This window comes from Pygoscelis adeliae, unplaced genomic scaffold, assembly GCF_000699105.1.
Source record: "Pygoscelis adeliae isolate BGI_AS28 unplaced genomic scaffold, ASM69910v1 Scaffold300, whole genome shotgun sequence".
Taxonomy (NCBI): domain Eukaryota; kingdom Metazoa; phylum Chordata; class Aves; order Sphenisciformes; family Spheniscidae; genus Pygoscelis; species Pygoscelis adeliae.
The window spans coordinates 853,064-859,063 of NW_008824004.1; the positions used below are offsets into that span (position 1 = coordinate 853,064).

At 39.3% G+C, this 6,000-nt stretch overlaps 1 protein-coding gene across 1 annotated transcript in view; it reads right to left on the minus strand.

The window, feature by feature from the left end:
* ADGB (androglobin) overlaps positions 1–6,000 on the minus strand; it is a 116,241-nt gene that overhangs the window by 49,343 nt on the left and 60,898 nt on the right. The window lies entirely within an intron of this gene.

Genomic DNA, 6,000 nt, shown 5'->3' on the forward strand with positions numbered 1-6,000 from the left:
GACAAACAAACCAGCTTAAGAAAAGATATTGCTGTCATCAGCCAGGAGATCACACATTTCAATCTCATCTCTTTTATTGAATATTGTTAAACGTGGCTGTGTTCCCAACCTTCATTCCTCATTATTGTCTCATTTCCAAACCCCAGAAAGCCTCTTTAATACTTAGTGACTCTGAAAGGTTACACAAGCCCACTTCAACAGACAACAGATTAGAACTTAACAATATGAATAGCACAACCACTTTTATAAAACAGAAGCATATAATCACAGAATAATATAGGCTGGAGGGGACCATTGATGGTCATCTGGGCCAATCCCGCATCCAAACCAGGATCAACTTAGAGCAGGTTGCTCATGGTCTTGACTAAATGTCCAGTCCATTTTTTTTAATATCTCCAGGGATGGAGAATCCACAACCTCGCTGGGCAATCTCTTCCAATTTCTGATTAGCCTCATGGTGAAAAATGTTTTCCTAATATCCAACTGGAATTTAACACGTTCTAAGATGTATCCTGTCACTGTGCATCTCTGAAAAAGGGTCTGGCTCTTATATCTCCCATTTATTCATTAAAGTAACACATATTTCAAAATGAATTTGTCCCATCTACAAGCTTCTCTATTTTATAATTAAATAACCCAGTGGCAAAATGCCTTTTAACCCCACTAATCATTGTTTTCAAGGGCAGGAAATAGACTTCTATTTTCAGCAGGTGTTTTAGCTCAGAAGAATGGCCTCTGCTGCAGAGCCTACATTCCCCATATAAGGCAAAAGAATATATTATAAAGTAAGTAAAAGTTGCATACTTTTTATATGAACACAGAGTTACACAGACTGACCTAACAAGTAAGGGGACCCTAAGACTGAACCTGAATCAATAATATATAAAAGTGTGACTACATCTAATGTTACTCCTGGTTCATCTAAGCGTCTCTTGTTCTTGTTGCTTGTTAATCAGTAATCAAGTAATGGACAAATTCCCCAAGAAAGTGCCCAACTGGTGCAAGACAGTGCCACCTGCACTTGGTTTCAGACAGGTAAGACAGCAGTTTAGTAGTTTCAGGTTGTATGTCACTGCGAGCAGGCTCTCCTCTTAAGTCATATGAGAACCTTGTGATAGATGCAGAAAAATGAATACTGTATAAAGAGATTACATAGTGGCATGGTGAGTCAGATTAGCTTGCTGAATGAAATTTTTTTAAAATTTTTTTCCCTTGGCTTAGCTTCCTGCGAAATCAGCAAGCTGATCTGATTCCCTAGCATCTGTGCAACTGCTCATGGTGGGAGTACATGTTCTGGGATGGGAAGGGGAGAAGGACACGACTTTAGTAGTAGCATTTAGTGAAGCTGCACCTTAAGGTCTAAAAAGATCAGAACACGATCTGCATTTAATCAATGGCTTATATTGTATTTCAGTATTTGTATTGCCGGCAACAACATTCATAATATCCAGAGAACTGTGAATTGCCTATAAGCAGACTCTTAGGCTCCAGAAGCGACTAAAATTGACTTAGATATCACGATTCTGATTTTTTCTTATTATTGGCTTATGTTTCTGCCAACTTAGCAGGCTAAATCAGTCCAGCACAAGGTTTGATCAGTGCTGGAGATGCAGGAGGGTGTGGGGCTAGTACTGCAACAGCCTGCAGTTACACTGGTTTAAGCTGCTGTGGAACCTCAGCTTCAGCTTCACTTGGGAGGGAGAGTAAGTATTTATAGCTGTGGTCAGCAATTACATCCGAGTCTTACTCTTCTACTGTAGAGGAGTTTATTCAAAGACAGAGGAACTGAAAGGGCTTGCATTTTCCAAAACCTGAAAATCATAGTGCCACAAGCACTTAAAACAGCATTTATGTTTTTGTATACTGCTATTGATTACAGAACTGTTCACCTGTACCAGTTCAGATCTAGCCCAATAGATGTTTCCCATCTGCATGGCCTTTATATGTGACCAGGCTGAGGAGTTCAAATTCCCCTCACTACAAGAAGGACGTCGAGGTGTTAGAGCGTGTCCAGAGAAGGGCAACGAGGCTGGTGAAGGGTCTGGAGAACAAGTCTTCTGAGGAGCGGCTGAGGGAACTGGGGTCGTTTAGCCTGGAGAAAAGGAGGCTGAGGGGAGACCTCATCGCACAACTACTTGAAAGGAGGCTGTAGCGAGGTGGGTGTCGGTCTCTTCTCCCAAGTAACAAGCGATAGGACGAGAGGAAATGGCCTCAAGTTGCGCCAGGGGAGGTTTAGATTGGATGTAAGGAAAAATTTCTTTACTGAAAGAGTGGTTAAACGTTGGAACAGGCTGCCCAGGGAAGCGGTTGAGTCACCATCCCTGGAAGTATTTAAAAGATGTGTAGATGCGGCGCTTAGGGACATGGTTTAGTGGGCATGGTGGTGTTGGGTTGACGGTTGGACTCGATGATCTTAGAGGTCTTTTCCAACCTTAATGATTCTATGAAATTCCAGCTTCCCTGTCACTGAACCAAGACCTCATTATCCCCATTACTCCCTCAGAACAGAGCTGTGAAATGATGATAGGGGAATACACACAGTGTTGGCTTGGTGTTGCCTATGAACAAACTGAAAAGTTTATCCACGGGGGATGTCAGGTGGATTCCATAACTAGAAATAAATACCTATGTCACTAGAAAGAATACATTTCATTTGTGAGGCTAAAGAATATAGGGATATACAGTCACTTAGTTAAATGTTAAATTGTTTCTGAACATACAAATGTAATAATTCGTATGCAGTGTCACACACAGAAATGCATTCTATTCATAGAAACTGTCAGAAGTTACCCCAGATCAGGCTGAAAACTGGAAATGGTGAATGTTTTGTGAAATTATATATTCCTAAAGATTTAATTTCTTTTTTGCTCTAGCTTTTAAATACAATGTCATAAGAACAAAAATACTTTTCTTTGTAATATCCAAGTCAAAATAATGAAGTAAAAATTAAATATTCTGATCTTTAAAGGTGTTTTTGACTTAACGCTTCTTAATATTTTGTCTTATAAACAGAGAAGTATGTTACTGTGAAATGCTTTAAATCAACTAATATTAATTAGTGGATGCTTCAAATTTGACATTACGATTGAAAGCTGATTCATCAAAAATTTCTGACATGCTTTATTTGTTAATCGGAAGATACCCTGCTAATAATAAAACTGAATTTCTCAAAGCAGCCTAGCAAGACTTTGTTCACCAAAAAATCAGCTGCAGTTTTCTCGTAACAGTGTGGATGCATCTACTGTAGGCAATGTAACATAATGCTTTTTTGAAAAAGGTCTATTTTGCATGTACTGGAGAGGCACTTTACATATTCAACCAAATAATGGCAAACTTTCCCTCACCCTTTATTGGAACTCAAGTTCAAATCCAAAGTGCAAGAAGAAACAAATGTTCAGAATTCTCTCTCCAGTCACACAGCACAACTGTACGATCACTGCTCTTAACCTATGTTTCTGGAGGAAAGAGAAGCTTGTTCTGGAAAGGAAGAGGGCAGGAACAGGACTTCTGAAATATGATTTACACAGATAAGATAAGCTTATAGCTAACAGCTTGACTTCTAGATAAGATAAAATTTCAGACCAGAAGGTTTTAACAGAACTGCACACAAAAGGCACTCTACTGCCAATATCAAAGTTGGGATTTATCCATGAGAAAGAAATGTACCCTTTGAATTGTGCCTAAATGACTGTCAAGTATCTGAAACTCAGCTTGGAAATCAGTGCCACAGATCTCCAGTTAGTTCATGAACTGAGTTGGCTCACTATTGGGCCAAATGAAACCAGGACAAGGTAAAGAGAGGAAATGTGCAACAGAAAGCAGGCAAGCAGTATTAAGCTGTCAAGACCATCTCCCCTCATCTTGTGTAAAATCATCCTGATATGCTTCCTTTCCCAGGAGGCATCACATACCTCTGTAAATTCAGCATCTCATGACTGCCCAAAGCTCTAGAGTGTCCCTTTATCTACTCTCTTCCCAGAAGACCATAGAAGAGCTATGCCATGGAGAAGCACTCAGCTTCAGAAAATTCCATCTTTTTGTCATATGTTCACATGGCATGGTCTTCCACCTGTTTCTTGTGGCTCCTCTGCTAGTTGCTCCACGGGGATAGATGGTATTTGGCAGACAAATAAAAGTCACTAGATCATTTTCAGGATGGCTTCTCAGAAACCTTACCAGGCATGACCGCTAACTGTAGTACATCATAATATCCTTGCCCTCAGTAAATCTTGAGATGAATTCAGCACACAGTGCAAAATGAATATGCTAATATAAAATGGAGGTGGCATTTAAAAAAAAAAAGCTCAGATTTGACCTGATCTACTCTCAGACACAGACAACAAAAAGATTTCATTCATCTGCTACGGTAGTTTACACTGATGACTGTTAGGTTCCAAAGGGTTATAACTCAAGTCTTGACAAGATCTGAGCAACTAACCTGACAATGCAGCAGTGCTAATGTGGACCAGGCAAATCTGGTGATGCCAGTCCTTATAGGCCTTCCTACAATGCATTTCTCACCTGTTTTTTCCTGCTACCTATTTTTTCCTGACGTTTCTCTTGATGTATGCTTTTTTGAATGCAGCTGTCTCCATTCCTAAAGTTCTGGGATGGAACCTGAACAAAAGCATGCATTTATTCCAATACAACCTTTATTAAGCAGGGCAAAATGTATGTCCAAGGTCAATAAAGCCAAAGGGAAACAATTCACTTTCCAGTCTGATGTGAATCTTTTGTAATTTAAGCCTGGAAAAGCAACAAAATTAAAAAGATATATTGGACACTGGAGGAAATCAAACTGAAACAGAACTTTCCTCCTTCATACATTTATTCCACTTCTTTGATTGTCCCCCCAAATCCTAAAAAGTATTCTGCCACAGTGGATCTCATAATTCAGTAATATGTATGAGGTCTTTGCTACAACCTGTCAACTGTGTTGTAGCATTGTTTAAATCTAATTAAAAAATGTCTTCTCTTCTATTGCTGACAAATATTTAAGATTTTTGGGGAATACAGAAATCAGTAGCACAGTCATCTTGAAAAATGTGACAGGTGTTGACTTCAAGTGGTGTTTCAAATGTCAATATGCTGACCCTTATAACCTATACTCTTGCCATAGGATATAATTCTGTGAAAAATACAATGAGTTATTCAGTCGTTCTGGCTGATCCTTCATCTCTGATGTCTCACAGAAGAATAACCTTCAGAAGAGAGGAGATTTGGAGGAGAGTCCCCATTAAAGAGTGAGAGACAAGTATATGTGCTTTCTTAAAGAACAAGAGTATTACATCATTTTGTCAGTAAAGATATTTGTGTAAATTTTAATGAAGTCTGTTTTATACTGATTTTCCAAAATAAACTGACTAATGAAGGGAAGTTAATATCATTTTGATTAACCAAGGAGAAATACTTTATACTCTAAGTTCATAATAGCAGAAGGAAAAGCTAAGTCACCCTGAAAGAATGGCTTTCAAATAGTGATGATGTATCTTCCTGCCAATTTTTCAGATAAATTATTTTTCTGTCTTAATATGAAACCATATACATAAAGCTTCTATTAATAAATTAAATATTAATATTAATAAACAGTTACATAGACTGCAACATAAGTCTCTTAAAATGGAAGAGAGCCATATATTTGGTTGGCAGGCAAACTTCATTCTAACTGCCTGTGCCTCCATCCTGCATACAATAGGAGGCAAAGAACCTCCAGGAAAAGAATTATCCCTGCTTGTAATAAATCCATTTGCCTTCCAATGGCTCCTCCCACAGTACCTTCAGGTATCCAGCATACCCTAATCACAGGCTGGGGAAGAGGTGGATGGTGCTGTAGCTAGTTTCCTGCTACACGTGTGTGCCTATGACTTCCTGGTTAACGGGGGAGGTCCCGGACGACTGGAGGCTTGCCAATGTGACGCCCATCTACAAGAAGGGCCGGAAGGAGGATCCAGGGAACTACAGGACTGTCAGTCTGACCTCGGTGCCGGGGAAGATTATGGA